Source organism: Acanthisitta chloris, unplaced genomic scaffold, assembly GCF_000695815.1.
Source record: "Acanthisitta chloris isolate BGI_N310 unplaced genomic scaffold, ASM69581v1 scaffold26852, whole genome shotgun sequence".
In the NCBI taxonomy this organism is placed as follows: domain Eukaryota; kingdom Metazoa; phylum Chordata; class Aves; order Passeriformes; family Acanthisittidae; genus Acanthisitta; species Acanthisitta chloris.
In genome coordinates this window covers 49,547-64,477 of record NW_008662607.1, presented here as the reverse complement: position 1 = coordinate 64,477, position 14,931 = coordinate 49,547, and the positions used below count along the sequence as shown (strand labels likewise).

General features: G+C 39.5%; 1 protein-coding gene across 1 annotated transcript in view; it reads left to right on the top strand.

Moving 5' to 3' along the window:
• Nucleotides 1-14,931, top strand: part of IGF2BP3 (insulin-like growth factor 2 mRNA binding protein 3) — an 87,149-nt gene that overhangs the window by 34,142 nt on the left and 38,076 nt on the right. The window contains exons 2-3 of the mRNA XM_009070668.1: nucleotides 11,374-11,425; nucleotides 11,518-11,581. The gene's annotated coding sequence lies outside the window, so the exon portion shown is untranslated. The remainder of the gene's footprint in view (nucleotides 1-11,373; nucleotides 11,426-11,517; nucleotides 11,582-14,931) is intronic.

The following is a 14,931-nucleotide window of genomic DNA, read 5'->3' as shown; positions in this document are numbered from 1 at the left end:
TTTCCCTCTGTGCCTAAAAATCTAGTTCCCCTTCTGTTGGGCTGAGTATTTAGCTATGAATCAGTGCAAAAATCAGAATGAAGTGTGCATTCATACAGGCATATACTGGGGATTTACACTCCCACTTCCCTTATTTTAAACAGTGCTGGCTTTTTAAATGTCAAAAAATTTAAATTTAAAGTTTTTTAAGGAGAAGGAGTTGTTTTGACAAGGAAAGATAATTTATTGTACAGTAAATGTGAAACTGGTAAGTGGCATATAACTTCCCTGTGCTCTGCGGTATTCTTCACCTTTACTCTTAATTTATTACTACTATAGGTGGTTTTGATTCATGCTCAGGAGAATATTGCTGCAGATGATCAAAGTACTTTGAGTGGAGGATAGCTTGTGGAGCTACTTATGGAACAAGAGTGGAACATGACTGGAGCCACATGTTCAAATACTTGCTGTGCCTGAATCAGAGCATAAGAGAAAAGTTAGATCAAAATTGAGTGTCTATGTTTCTGGGAAATACCAAGTTTCTATTGTGGCTTTTGTTTGTTTGTTTTTTTCTTAAGGCCAAGTGCATCAGTCTAGCACCTGGTGTTGCCAAAGTGCTCAGATGATTGCGCAAGGGTGACTTTTGAAAAGGACAGCTTTAGTGGTTTGGTTTTGTTTGTTTGTTTTCAGCCTGCTAAAGCCTGATGTGTTTGGCAGAAAATGATTAACTGAATTTAAAACTTAGCTACAGAATGTAAGACAGAGACTTTATAGTAACAATGGTAGGGCTGGACTTGATGATCTTTGAGGTCTCTTCCAACCTGGTTGATTCTATGATTCTATGACTTAAGTCTAAACTGTCCTGTGGGGCCACTGAAGCCAGTAAGAATAGAGCAGACCTCTGGTGCTTTGTCTTTGATTTCTTCTGCTTTTCACAAGTAAGTCTGAGGAATAGCAGGCAATTAACAATGTTCCAGGCAAGCAATTCTGTCTTTGAAAAAAAGAACAACAAATGGCCCAAAACTATATATCATCCGTGTTATTTAGTATTCCCTCTTTCCTCTATGAATTCCAGTGCATGTGAGGAATGAGGGTATTTCAGTTTTCAGGTTTGTACAACTGCACAGTATTAATTACTGCAAAATGAGTGGGATGGTGTAAACTTGTGTCCTTTGTGATTGTGTCTCCTTTGTTTTCATATTCTAAATATATTAATAATGAGGCTGAACAATAAATGTGAGTGTGTGGGAGCTTGCTGGTGACTGAATACATCCTGCAAGGCTGCAAATGGAAAACTCTCACCTCTTTGTAGAAGGCTCTGAATGCAAACAGCCAGAAGTTACACCTTAGGTGTACTTAACTCATTTAACTGTAGCCATTCTCCTTGAATTGTTCCAGTCATCTTGTCATTCGACTGCTCCTTCAAAACTCTTAAGAGTAATTTATAGTCTACAAGCTGTCAGCTAGAATTCTGCATTCATGTTCTGAATTGTTTTGTTTGGGTATATATAGGTCAAATTTTATTAGCATAGTGCATATCTTGCAGCCTTAATTTCTAGTTTAGATAATTGCATTCAAAAGTTTGTGGCTTTTTGTAAACCTTCTCTTAAACTTTGCCTTTCAAATCAGTGCTTGAGTTGGCCATAACGCTGGGATTCTCTAAGGTAGACTTAGAAATCTCATAGATACTGGTCATTGTGTGTTTAACAGAATTTCACTATAATCTCTTTAAGGTTTTTTTTTAGTAACTTGGTTTGAGGTGTTTTAAATATGTATACTCTTATTTTTGTGACTCTCTGAATGGTTAGGTAGCTGCTAGATAATGTGTTTTATTACAGAAACTTTCTGCACTCAAAAATCCTGTTTCCCCTTTCATATAATCATAGAATCAGCTGGGTTGGAAGAGACCTCAAAGATCGAGTCCAACCCTACCGTTGTTACTAGATCATGGTGCTAAGTGCCACATCCAGTCTCGTCTTGAAAACCTCTAGGGATGGTGAATCCACCACCTCCCCGGGCAGCCCATTTCCCCTTTGCTCTGAGGTTTATGTTTCTGCAGACTGAAGGCTGTGACACCACGTTAATTTTTGTTATTTGCAAAACTCTCATCTCTGCATTAGCACTGTCGGCATCTTTAGTGTAGATTTTAATTCAATTCTGCAGCTCAAAGAAGTTCAAGCACTTGAAGGTAGTGTAATTTTTCTACCAAGATCACTTCTTGCTATAAAGTGTGTATAACCCTTGCTTTTTTTTGATCCCAGACTTGAATGCTTGAGTCCTGCTACAACCTCCCCTACTTTTTTCAGTGCCCAGTCTCTACAGCAGGGGCTACATAAGGTTGTCCTCTTCCCTCCCCTCTCCTTGGAAATAGCCATACAAAACAGGAGAGGTAGGTTAGGGGAAAAAAACCCTTAAACTTCTCCAGCTATGGGGATTGTGGGGATGAGTTTGGCAATTTTAGGTATAGGTGTTACAACTGTTCAAGTAACTGGGCTGCCCAGTGATACACGAGACAGCTACTGACAGTCTGCATTCAGGTACAGGAGTTTTGTCATGCCAGCAAGAAAACAAGAGAGGTTAGGCAAGTGACATGCTCAAGGGAAAGTTTTGTATGAGGATATCCAGCAACCCAGCCCATGTGTCTGTAATTGCAGGTAACAATTCCCTCCCCTCAGTAGTCTCTTGTGTTTTAGAGACTTGTTTAGAATCCAAACCTTCTCTGAAATATCTGCTCCCCAGTGGTGTTGTCCTTTAGTAGGGCTGCTGGGAAGCCAAAGGCATGGCACTGCCTAACCATTTGGATTGACCATTTTAACAAGAGGGAAGTGGAATCCTGTATATATAACTCCAGTAAAAAGCTTCAATCTTTTTATAGTTTTTCCTGGTTATAAAGAGATTCAAGATATTCATGAAGTGGTTGTTAAGGACTTATCTTTTTCCTGAAAGCTTGTCATCTTGCATCTTGTGCACAATAGAGGGAATGTCTCAGATGTGATCTCCATCTGAGTTCTAATATACTTTCTTTTTATCTGTGCTAATCTGTGAACTAAATCCATTTTACAGGATTTTTCACTATCATTCCCTCTATCATTTTTAGATAGTTATAAGCATATCTTAGAGGAAATTCTTAATGTTAAAAATATGGGATAGTCTTCCCAGGAAAGATTTCCCTGGTATTGAGCACTGACTTGGCTCTGTTTCTACAATGCACCAACATACCTGTACCAGAGGGAACACTTTTCACACTTGTTGTGGTCTCTTCTTGAAATGATGCCTGTACTCTTGTGGAGGGATTTCTTGGAACTTGTAATTGTTGATACATTCCAAAGGAAGATTAAGAAACGGATTTGTAAAAAATTTTTATTTTTTATAGTCCGACAGATATCTGTTTTAGTTGCAGGATTCTAGCTTTACAGAAGGCATTTTTTAACATGAACAAACTATTATTATGCTGAAACTATAAATATCAGGCTAGCACCAGCCTTGTAGAACAGTAATGAAGTGGCATCAAGACTTTTAAATAGCTTCAGAAAATAGCTTTTAAAAGTGCTATTTTCACACACACAGAGAAAAAAGTGTATAGGAGAAATACATTTTTCCTTGATAAATCTTGCAATTAAAAAGAATGTATTTTCTGTAATGATATGGAGTTAGCAAAATTGAGAGGACTTGAAAGTTTGAAGGGGGGAAAGGAAAAGACTTAACCGTTTCTGTTCTGGTTTTCATGGCCTGGAGGACACTGCAGCTTGCACTAGTAGGGCTGAGCCACAGTCTTCCTGACAGAGACCCATGCTTGATGCCTCTGCAGGAAAGTGTTGAAACTCCCAATAAGGCACCAACTGAATTTTGATATAATGTCGTGAGTAACATAGAAAAATCATCCTTTATCCCAGTGTCTTTTCCAAACATTCTTTTAAAATTTGCTGGCTCCCTTGCTTTTGTGTAGTCTATCATTTAATCAGAGTTGGGCAATGGGTGCTCACTGGATAGTAATGCTTTTATAGCTTTTATTTTTTTCCTTCCCTTTGGCAAACTACAAATGAGAACATAGAAGTAGCGAAGAGTGTTTCCACTTAAACTGGCCGCCTCAATGCAAGAGGAGGCAGATGAACACGAGCTAGTGTTGCTGCTGCATCCTACTACGTTTCACAACACCCATCTGCCAGCCCGGCATGTGATCCTTCCCTCATGCCGAGCCGCAGAAATGTCCTGGTAGCCCGTCTGCCTGAGGAGGAGGGGGCCCCAGCAGTGCCAACAGGGAGATCCTGGGAACGGGGATTAGCTGCGTAAAACAGCAGTTGCTGTCTTTAAGGACCAATCTGTGTGACAGTGCTTTTTAATTTTTTGGAAATAAGGATGGGTACTGAATCAGGAACATTTGTGTTAGTGCTAACCTGGTTTATAAACACAAATATTACCTGAAACGGCTCTTGAAGTTACACCTTTAGCATGAGGAGAAGGGAGATTAATGAAGTATTGTAGCAGATATTGTGTGGTGCTTAATTGCATTCAGATAATGTTGCATAAATGTGTTTCTGTGTTTTCAAACTTGTTTCCATTTAATTTAGTTGAAGGGTGAATAGAAGCTGCCAATTTGGCCATCTCTACATGATTCGTTATTTCATAATACCTGTATCATATTCCCTCTCACTCTTTTCCAAACCGAATTATCCTGCTCCCTTTAATCTCTTTGTGAAGGAGACCACCCATGCATCTACTAAGTGAGGGTTTTTTGCCTTTCTCTTAAATGTTTCTCAAGTACATTTTTTCAGACTTGCAGGCCATTTAATGCCATTTGCCAGCCTTGATATTATTTTTCCCCCTGTCCCATACCTCCTTAGTGTAATGCACACTAATCTTTTCTCCCTAACACACATTCAAGAGTCTATTTCCAGCTTAGGGTGTAATGTGGGAACATGAAAGCACATAAGAACTTCTGGCGTGCTGCATTCAGTACCTGGGCTAATTTTGTAGCCCAAAAATTTCTTTTGCAATTTATTCTATTTTCAGGCTTCATTAGAATACTCTCTCAGGGATTTTTTTTCCCATTGTATGAATTTTTATTTGAGAAAAGGGAGGGAGAGGGAGTTGTGATACTGATGTTAATCTGTAATGTTGCTTATACTTGTTGGATTCCTTATTTTTTTTCTTTAGAAGCCAACTTTCTTCCATCTAATCATGCTAATTATACTTTAAGTAATTTTTGACTTAGGAGATTCAAGGCAGGTTCTTTTAATTGTTTTTGAATACTAGTGTGGTTTCAAAGCATTTAGTCCTCTCTCTTTCCGTTAGTTATTTTATGTACATAGGAGTGGGGGGCTGTGTGTGTGTGTGTGTATATATATATATATGAAAAATTTAAATGGTCCACCTGTATTATCTGAAAATACTTATAAACACGTGTGGTATATGGAGTTACTTGCAATAGTCATAGTTGCATGTGATGCTCTACCTGAGACTTATTTTCAGTTGCTTTTTATCTTTTATTAATTTGAAGCACCAAAATCGAAACAGTCCACACCATCTCTTACCTCCTTGTCTCTTTTTCATTGAGCATTTCAGATGTTCCATAATGAGAGTGAGGTAAATAGGGGGACTTGTGTTTGCTCTTAGTGCTGTAGAGAGAGACACTGGCTGGAAGATGGCTCTGCTGTCACATGTCCAGTGTGCACAGTGAAAGTGACTAGTCCGTTAGAGTTGTGACCCAGTTACTCACCACACACTTTCTTACTCTTGCAGCAAGTTAAGAACTTACAGGAAGACAAACCCCTTTGGTTAGGGGAATTGAATCCTGCCATGGCAAACTGAATTCTGCGCATTCTGGTCTCTGGTGCTGTGCTAACTCCTTAAGCAGAAGTTGCTGTTAGTTGCTAACAGTGTTCCTTGTCTACAGCTTGTCTTGTGATGAGCCTCAGGTCTCTGTTGCAGAAGTGCCCTGTTCTCCTTACTACCAAAAGTGGTTTTGAAGCTGCCCTTTGAACATGCAGACGTGCTGAGCACTGTGGAAAATCAAGCCCTTGGTGTCCAAATTGGTCACTCAATTAGTAGTTTCTTTGACAATTTTGTCTTTGTTCTCTGTGGTTCAGCTTTACATTCTTAAAACCCTGGTAATGCCACCTAAACAGAATTGTATTATAGGGTAAACTTATTATTAGTTTTGAACATTTGGATGTAACTGTAAGTTCCCAGGAGAAGAATTCACTCCAGGGTTTGTATGGGATGTGGTAAATAAGCCAGAGTTATTGTTTTCAGGCGCTGCCTTTCTGGTGTGTGCAAACAATGACTTCAGCAGCTTCCAGACTTATTTTTCTGATTCTTCCAGACTATGGTCATGGTTTCATGAGACAGTAAACTGGGTATTGGAGAGCCTACAAGATGAAAAACACCATCACCACATGCTGCAATGCATTGAGCCATTGCAGACTGGCTTTGCCTATTCAAATGCCTTCACAAGGCTTTGGAGAAATAACTGTCCAGGCAGACCGCATGCTGGACTGGGGGCTCCATGTCCATGCTGCTTTGTCTTTACAAGGAACCAACATGCTTTGACTTTTGTTTTGATGAAAATGGGCAAAGTTGCTATGTTTGGGCTCTGGATGGGTGGCAGTGCTCCAGACAGGTTGCCCAGGCCAGGAGGTATGCTGGGTGACCTGGAGCCTAGTTTACCTGTCCACCACGGCCACCACAAAGTCAATGCAGTGTACCCAATCACACCTTTCAAAAATAGCTGCTTCCTCCAGCATTTGTTAGAAGTTTCTCATATTTAATTTTCCTTGTAAAATCTTGAAAGGCTAAGCCAAACTGAAGGTGCTTTAAAGAGCCTTTTTGCCATGGTCAGTCATTGGCAGCTGCTGAGGCTGTAGAGCACTGGTGTCTCTGCTGAGGTCATTTCACACCTCGAAGTCACAGCATGCCAGCTCTGCTCATGCTGCACTGCAAATTCTAGTATGCCAGGCCTGGTGGGGGTCACATCAGATTAGTTGGGTGCCATTAATATAATTAACTGAAAATTACTTTTTTTTTCCTGGTGGACTTAAATATGCCAAGAGACTACTAGAAGTGTGCAGATGGCTTTAGTGATTCAGCCAGACTTGATATGTGGAGTGATATCAGCATTTCTCTGTACCTACCTGCACTCTCTTTTCCTTACCTGGCTCTTTTGTTTTCTTTCATCCCCACCTTTCCTCTGTTAAATCAAAAAAGCCATGTGTACTCAAATTCTATCCTCATCTTCTTGCCTGACACTCTCCCACCTTTTTTCTGTTGTTAAACCATCCAGAACACTCAGTCTTTGCAGCCAAAAATTTCCATGTGTTTTTTTTTTTTAACTGAATGACCCTAATCCTTCTGCTTCTTTGCCTCCACTATTTGTGATTTCAGTTGTGTTGTCTAATTTTAACTCCTAGTAAACATGACACAAGAGTCATGGAAACAAGGGAGGTGGTCTAATGGATTTGCTCTACATGAGTGGAGAAAATAACTTCAGGTTCTGCAGCACCACTGTGAAGTTCCCATCGCTAAGTGCATGTGTGAGAGAGAAACAATATGGATAACTGTGCTTACAGGCAGATGTCTTGAGACTAATTTGCTTATGGTGTACAGCAGAAATCCTACAGCACTATAAGATATGTATGAAATAGTCTGTTCTGAAAGTGCAGGAAACAAATGCTCTGATTTGTTTAAAGATGCCACTTCTAAACCTGTGAAATCTGTATGAGAACTGGGATATTTTAATGTGTGCATCAAGCTCTCTGCTCTACTGAAGAGCAATGTTTCCTTCTTTCTTTTTTTCCTTGTAAAGCAGCCTCGATTTGTGGGGCTTGGTGTAGGGTAATGCTGTTTATAATGAAGTCAGAATTGGCTTTTAGAGACTGATGAATGAAAGTCCACAGTATAAGACTGCAGCTTTTTGTGAGAGAGACATCTGTGCTATAACAAGAGCAGGAGACCCAATTTAGACAACTGCTAGAAGGAGAGCTCAAGAAAAGGAAAGACCTTTTTTTTCTAGCTTAGATTAAATATTTGTACAAATAAACTTTTCAGCTGCTCATCAGAATTGCTGCTGCACCACCAACTTGGCTTTGAATTTTGTTCTGATTGCCCGACAAGGCTGTACACGAAGAGTGTTACGGAAGAGCAGCTTAAACAAAACATGTTTGTTTTGCAGCAGAACTAGAGGCTTTGGGCTAGAGAGAAAAAAATTTGGGGAGAGGGAAAACGCTGCGAAAGAGACATATGAAGAAATGAAGGATGTGAATAGAAACTGACTGTTGCAGTAAATACATGTGAAGCAAGAAACACATGCAGGAGTTGAGTTCTGTGTTTTGGAATTGAGTTACAATAGAGATCTGGCTTTGAATACAGCTGCAATGACTTCTCCCAACTGGATCAGCTGGTTCAGTTAAAAGTGTTCTCACCCATGAAGCATGCTCCTCGCACACACGCACATAACCCAATTGCTGCTGAAACTTTTTCACTAGTGCATTTTAAGTACAATATAGTTAAAAGGGTACACCCTGCAGTGTTGATCACACTTAAAATCTTGCTGCAAAAGGCTGATGGTGACAAAAATACATGCTTCTACTGAGGACAGTGCTGCGGAGAGCAAGTGTCTTTGACCGAAGAGGATTGTTTCTCATTTCAGTCAAAGCAGGTTCCAATCCTTTGAGGAAACTTCTCATAAATCTCTTCAGTAAAGCAACTCTTTTAAGAACATGGGAACTCAAATTGCTTGGATTAAAGCCCAGATGGACACAGTCTCTGACTGAAATGGCTTAGAAGAGGATTAAGGAACAGCATAAGTGGAGAACTCCTGGTGAAGGAGGTGTGGTATGCTGAATGTGCCATCCTGGGCTACTCCTCAGCATTAACAGCAAAGAGCCATTAGGTTCTTAGGCTTCTTGGAGCACGTGCAAGGCTAGTGTGCTGAGATGTTTCTGATGGCAGATTAGAAACATGCTCAAAGTAGTTTTTAGAGACAATGTAGTAACTTTCAGAAGTTTTGTGGATTCAGCTTTAAAGCATTTCTTTTCTCGGTGAAGCTGGTGACTTTTATATGTGGGTCTTAATATTAAGGTTTGCTTAGTCCAGAATATAAATTTAGTATAGAAATATCTTACAAAATATCAATTAATTATTATCCAGCAAACCCTTGTGGTACCTCTGGTATTCTAGCTTAGCTTTTTTTCCTGTATGAATAAGGATGAAAATGGAATTCTGGTTTTTTTTGAAGTGATGCAGCTTTTGGGCTTAGTGGGCATGAGCTTGTGGTCTGCACAGTTCAAATGTAATAACTAAAGACATTAACTCCCATTATAGTGTGGTCTGCTGTGTAACACAGCACGGGTGTTGGCATACTGTAGGGACAAAAGGAATTGCTTTATCAGACTAATGAACTCTTCAGTATCCTACTTCAACTAAACATCTCAGAATGGATCTCTAGGCCAGGGACTTGCTTTGCTTGTTTTAAACCCCCAACCACACCTGAGACTCTGTTCCCCCACTGATTTCAGTGGATCACTTAAGCTGTCCGTGGAAGAAGGCTTTCCTCTAATTGCATGAGGTGGCTCTCGTGGCTTGTGTGGAAATACAGCCACAGACCTGCAAGACCTCACAACTCTCCTACTTCTCTGTGCCAACATTTCAGTTGTCTTAAAAGGATCTTCCACAGACTTTTAATTTATTTTAATCCCCTGGAGCATCTCTGCTTCAGTAATATTTAGTGAATTTCAGAGCAAACATTCACTTAGTTTCCAACTGTCAGATCTGAGGAGTGGTAGAAAAATTATTTTTTAGGGGATTGAAAAGGCAAACTCTAACTAGACTAATCTCTTGTAGAATACTTGTAGAAGGAGAGGACAGTTAACAACTTGTCTATGAAAACAGAACAGTTGTCAAGAAAACTTTAGACTGGAGTCTAAAGTATGACAAGAAAGATGGGGGAATTCTGCAGTTAGAAGCAATAATGCATTGCCCAAACTTGGTGAGCACTGCATTGCCTTTTAAATACCTGATTTGAGAGGTTACCTTTGAAATGTCGGTGTGCAGTTCAAATTTTAGTAGGTGGTAAAGATTGGAAATTACGCTGATATAAGTTGTCTTTAAGTTTGGGCATATAAACTGCAATTTATCTTAATGTCTTTTACATTATAGTAGAAGTGTATGGTACATTGACAGACTATAAATTATGATTTTTAATCTCATGAAGATGTAGATTGAATTTTACACTTTAAAGGACTGGGGTTTTGTGCACACTCAATTGTTGGTTATAGCAAAGGGAAGTGTACTTCCTTGTTTCCTTCCTTTCCCAAAGGAATTTCCTCCCTTTCTTCCTGACATTTCCCCTTAAGAGGCTAGCTGAAGAGTGACAATCAAAGAAGAGGTTGCGAGTGTAATTTTTCACTGCTCAGTGTAAATTGTGAAATTTTCCAGCATCAGTTTAATTTCCAAGACAAAACTTTAGGATGCAATACACGACAGTGATGTACTTGTGTCCTGTGTGATTTACTGCCACAGTCAGTGTTTTCTGCAATATTATTTCTCACTAGAAAAAACAAACTATATACCATGTGAATTTTAGAAGCAGTACAGCTGTGGGTATTTTAATGCTTTTACTGGAATACTCTGACACCTGGATTTCCTCTCAGTTTCAGTGTTTCCCCTCCTTCATACTCCATTTGACTAGAGTAAAATGCCAAATAAAACTACTTCATTCAGATTTCTTTTACCCCTTGTACATTTTTACTCATTTCTTCTTAACTTTCTATGGAAGGAGAAATTAATTATGACTTTCAAATAATGAAGATGTTGCTGTGAGTGGTTCCTCTGGAATGGATCTTTGGGAAAACAGTCAAAATATTTGTGAAACAGCTCTTGATGTGCTGGTTATTCTGGTTACCTTCTATATGCAGGCAATCACTCACTAAGAGAATAACATTTTTTATGTATGACCTAAGTGTGTTGGGAGGAAAAAAACCAAGCCAACAACTCCATACAGCGACAAGGTTAGATATATGTTCTTGGGATAAATGGAGAAAGTTTTATTCCAGATTTGCTCTTCTCTAATTCCTCCTGCCTCTGGGTTAGCCCACTCTGAGAATGGGTGACTTGGAGATTTATTTTCGAAGTTTGGGACTTACAGTGAAGTATGACTTCTTGCATTTATGTTCTGTATTTTCACATTAATGAGGTTTTAACTGCAGACGTTCTGATGTGAAAAAGGAAACTAGTAACATATACTTGTTTTTCCTGCAGTAGTTAACATTTCTTCCTCGGAGTGGATGTCTTGAATATTATCATACAATTGTTTTACAAATCTTAGTGTTTTTGCAAGCTTTTATTTTATTGTTAATCTACTTTGAAATTTAAATCTGTCACTTCTTTTACCTCTTATAGGTGCTGGATAGTTTGTTAGCTCAGTATGGAACAGTGGAGAACTGTGAGCAAGGTATGGGTCAACTCTCAAGTTGCTTTTAAATTTGTAGTGGGAAATGAGTGCACACAGACCTTAACCTCTTGCCATGCCATTTTCCTTTTTAGTGAACACTGACACGGAGACTGCAGTTGTAAATGTAACATACGGCAATAAGGACCAGGCTAGACAGTAAGTATCTTATTCAGTTGTTACTGTCATCTAACTTGCACTTTGGAATTCATGTTGTGACTTTATATGCAACTTTGTTTCTGATTACATCAAAGTTTTGTCAACAAATTAAGCATTGACTTTTAAGAAAGATCCTCAGTCTTCGGCTCACCAGGTCATCTTGTGTGTTTTACCTTAATTAACTATGTTTTTATCATTGACTTTTCTTGCATTTTGATGAAAAAAAAGAAAAAAATGGAGCAAACTTATTTGTGTAGGGAGGGAAGAAATTTGGTTGTTTGCCAGTGGCAGAGGATGGGCGTTGCTGTTTAATTATTTTAGCCATGATTTTGAAAACCTTCGTGACAACTTTTTGCAGTGTTAGTTGTCTGTTTCTCAAAGGAAATAATAGAAAAATAGCAGAAAAAGATAGAAGAACTCAGCTACTAACCAGAAGACAGATTTGGTTTTTTTAAATTAGAAAACTTACGGCTGCTTCCATACACACAAAGGTGTATTCTGAATACCTAAGATAATTTATTTGGTCATTTTGAAAGTTAGGCCACTTAGTTTGTGCTTGCTTATATCTTCAACAATTGATAAATTTGAACCTAGATAATAAAATTAAGTATTTTACTTAATCAGTGGCTATACATATTTTTCCTTTAAATATCTGTTTTATGTATTGTGTTATAGGTTTAATTTTGCTTTTCCACCACAGGTGGAAAAAGGACTGGTGTGTTCCTTAATTTTTAATCTGGTGACATAAGCATAACTTCCCCCTCTTTCTAGTCATAGCATGTCAAACAAAACCGAACCAGCCTACAATACTCTTTTTATTTTAACTTTGAAATTTCTGCCACCTTGTGGCTAACTAAAACCAGCAGTGAAGATGCAGAGTGTGCTTATGGTATGCATTAATTCAAAATTACAAATGAAATAATATTTGTACATATAATTAAGTAATTATGATTTGTGCATAACTTGAATGCAACACATGTATTTAATCTTCGAAAGCGTTAGATTACTTGTTAGTCTATTACAAACAAATGTGATGGGAAACTTGTGTTGGTGGCATCTCCTGTGTATGCTGGAGCTGAAGGAAACAGTATTTTCCTTGAAGTCACTATTTAACTTTTCTCAAAACCTGAACCATTTGACACGTTCTTCAGGTTCTTCTGTTGCTTTTGATTCTGTTGTGCAGTAATTAAGACAAAGGCTGAATTTCTAGTTCTGAAGAAACTTACGGCTCAATGGTACAGATTAATACTATATGTGCCAGTTCCTTCTTGGAAAATAAAAGAAGGAAGTACAAAAAATACTATGGAAAGAAGCATGATACATTTTTTTCAGTTGAATGTCATCTGTGATGTGGGTTCCTGGGCTTGTGTACTCCTTGCTGAAGCTGAAAACAACAATGTACAATTTCTTCTCTTTCAAATTGTACTTGCTGAATTTTAAGGTCAGTCCTGAGGAAATGCTGAGATACTCCAAGACTGAAGAAGTGTCCAAGATAAATTTTTTTTTAGCATGAGAATTTACATGACAATAACTGAAAACATTTTGAGTCTGAAGCAGGTGAATTGGCATTGAGTGTGAATGTTGTAGGGGACCTGAAGTGATACAGGTTGGATGATGACATGATGTGTTTCCCTTGAACAGGTAGGGCAAGTGGAGGAGCCTTGATTTGCATTCATGAATGGTTTCATACAGGCACAGGGATTTCTAAGGAGATGAGTCTATATTCTGTTCAGAAAACACGAGCTCAAATTGTCTGAATTCAGGAGGTGACTTTGCAGCCACTTAGAAACCCCGAAGAGAAGTGGCTAGATAGAGGTTTTTCTAGCGAAAAAACCTGAGGAATTGCAATGAAGTACTTCTACAGAACCTGTGTGTGTGGCTTTTGCATAGTGACTGTGGTGCTGTTTCAGATGAATGGTTTTCCCAGACGTGACCTATCTTTGCTTCTTGGAACTGGCTATGGTGGACTGCAATGACTGTGGAGAGGGGGAGCAGTGTGCAAGTGCTGATAGCTGATAAAGGCAGTGCTGGGCATCCTATGCAGTACATGTATTAACAAGAACTGACTTTATCAAACGCTGTTTAGAGTTGTTGAGAATCAGCAGCTGATAACAAGCTTGGTAGTTTGAAATTTAGCTGTTCAGGGTAAATGATGCTCTTTGCCATGACTTTTGGAGCAAGCACCATGTGAAGTTTTCTATGCTGCCACATACAGTGGGTCCCTAGTTTCAATTGCACCTTTTCTGCGCTTTTTGCAATACACATAGTAACCTCAGTAGTGTTGGCTGACAAACCATCTGAATTTGGCTACTTCCCCACTGGATAGCTGTATGGCACTGCCATGCCTGTTGGAGTGTGTACTGACAACGCTGTGCAGTGAAGATGCTGTAATGCAATCTGGAGATACTTTTGATAAGCAGTTCTAAACAAGTGTGGTATGCATTGCTTGGAGGATGTTACTTTTGAACAAAACTTTTGGTTCCACCCAGCTGGGAAACTGAGCTGCCTTCTGTCTTGCAAGTCTAAGTTGTGGCAGAGGTTTTTCCCTCTAGGCTGGTACTGCAGTTGTGGCATGTTCGATACAGAGCTGCATCCAAAACTAACTTAGAAACTGGAATCAGTGAAGAATGCTGCAGTCTTTTTGTAAAGAAGTCTTAGAGCACCCAGAATCTGAGATGTGCAGTTACTGATTTCTAGTTGGAATGGAGGTCAGTGTCTATGAGCTGTTACAGTGATGCTTCTTTCCTAGCTGGTGAAGCATGAGGCTGTCCTATCAGAAAAACAGGATGCTACTCCTAGTCTGAGGCCTGGTCCTGAGAGCCAACATGGCAGACCAGGTACTTTTGGGAAGCCTGGTAGCATTGTTGGAGGCATGTACAGCAAGCACAGAGCCATGCATGGGCCTTGGAAAACCACCCTTCACTCTTCAGGATTGTGGGTAGTGAGAAGGCTGGGACTGCCAGGGTATATCTGTGACCGTGTCATTTGTCCTCTCCTGAACGCACTTGGAAGGGAGAGGGATTTGTCCCAACTCAAAGTGCCCCTGCCACTGTCCTTCCTAGAAACTGGAGAGGGCCTTATAAAGCATGTTTACTCAGCTGAAACACATGCAATTACTGAATGTCATGGTGGGGTGTGGAGTATTTGGAAGAGAGAAGAGGGTGAGTGGCAGAGCCTGGAGCCTGTGGTTCAGTTGAAACAACCCAACCAGCTGCATGCAGGTGTTGAGGCAGCTTGGGACGTGCTTGCCAAAGGGCTCACCTCCTTCTCCCAATATCAATCCCTGACTGCAAACAGCAGGACAAGCTGACTCTGTGATGATGTGCTGCCACCTGCATTATGGCTGTTAT